This window comes from Micropterus dolomieu, unplaced genomic scaffold, assembly GCF_021292245.1.
Source record: "Micropterus dolomieu isolate WLL.071019.BEF.003 ecotype Adirondacks unplaced genomic scaffold, ASM2129224v1 contig_7756, whole genome shotgun sequence".
In the NCBI taxonomy this organism is placed as follows: Eukaryota; Metazoa; Chordata; class Actinopteri; order Centrarchiformes; family Centrarchidae; genus Micropterus; species Micropterus dolomieu.
The window spans coordinates 1-1,452 of NW_025736742.1; the positions used below are offsets into that span (position 1 = coordinate 1).

Here is a 1,452-nt window from a genome sequence, read left to right on the forward strand (position 1 = left end):
TCCCATCCTCTTTTCTGGCAGGGACCATAATAGGACCATTATTTGAATGTGGTTTTGTCGTTTTTCATTTTGGGATTCAGAAACCAAAAACAGAGGATTCAGCTCTGCATTTCTGTTTCTTAATTTTTGGTAGAAAACAAAAAACAGTGTATTTGTATTTGTTTGTTTTTTGGTTCCAATAAGAACAAACTACCACCCACAATGCAACTCAACCGCCGTCAGTTGGGTCTGTGATTACACGAGAGAGATGGCTACTGAGTCCTGGTAAAGTAATTTCTTCCTCACTCCAAGCAACGAGATTTTTTCATTTTTCAACTTGCAGTCCTCAGCCTCTTTGGAGCCTGAAAAGTTAAAAAAGTCTTCACAGCAAACACACATACTGAGAGGCGTAAGATTGGTATAGATTCAGGGTGGCTTTGGCTCGTGGGTAGAGCTGTTGTTTACTTACATCTTTGCTCTTTTGTTATCTGCGGGTGTTTCTGGCTCTGTGGGGTCTGGATCTGTGGTTGCAGGCCGCCTGCTGCCCCCGTGTTTCTGCTCAGCACCTGCTGCTACAATTTATTATAATTTTTCCTATTATTATCATCATTAATATTGAAAGGCCTATCTTTACTTAGATCAAGAACACAATTCCCCTGCAATAATATATTTGCTTGTTAGTGTTGAAAGTGTCAAAAATAAATTGTTGTAAAAATGAGCATTGTCATCATTTGGTCCGTATACATTGACTAAATTATGACATGTAGAAAGAATATGGCCCTGTATGATTAAAAGTCTACCGTTAAGGTCCTTTGTTACATTGTCAATCTGCAGTGGAATAGATTTATGTATTAATATTATTACATCTCTGGAATTAGTGGAGTATGAGGATGATAAAACCTTTCCTGGCCATGAATATTAAAAAGACATTTGCAATGTAACCACATAGAACAGCACTGTTACCTGTTAATTTCTAAAACATCTGGCTTCTGTATGACTTCTAATGTACACTTACTCAAGTACTGTACTTAGCAACAAATTTGAGATACTTGACCTTTACTTGAATATTTCCTCATACTTGTACTTTACTACTCTTCAGAGCGAAATATTGTACTTGAGGCATATTTTTGAACTGTGATATGGGGATATGTAAATAAAAACTACCTTGACACAGTAATACAGAGATGTAGCCTGGGGCCGGGCTATTAAGTGCTTTTAAAATAAGAACATTGTAGTGTTGATTCTGTAATAAACTGAGTGATATAATCTCTTGTCTTGGTTTTGTTGTGAGACCAGTAAATGTAATCTAAATTACGAAATGAAATCATGCATGATAGATTTTGTAATTCTTAAAATCAGAAATTAATAAATGTTAAGCAATATTTCTTAAATATTAACAAACAATGCTCTCATTAAAAAATGTCCCATCCTCTTTTCTGGCAGGGACCATAATAGGACCATTATTTGAATGTG

The 1,452-nt window shown here is 35.7% G+C and overlaps 1 long non-coding RNA gene across 1 annotated transcript; it reads right to left on the reverse strand.

The window, feature by feature from the left end:
- Positions 1-307: 307 nt before the first annotated feature.
- Positions 308-1,446, reverse strand: LOC123964988. The gene is made up of 2 exons (XR_006823583.1): positions 449-1,446; positions 308-341 (listed from the first exon to the last, which is right to left on the reverse strand). It is a non-coding gene; the product is annotated as an uncharacterized LOC123964988 (long non-coding RNA).
- Positions 1,447-1,452: the final 6 nt, after the last annotated feature.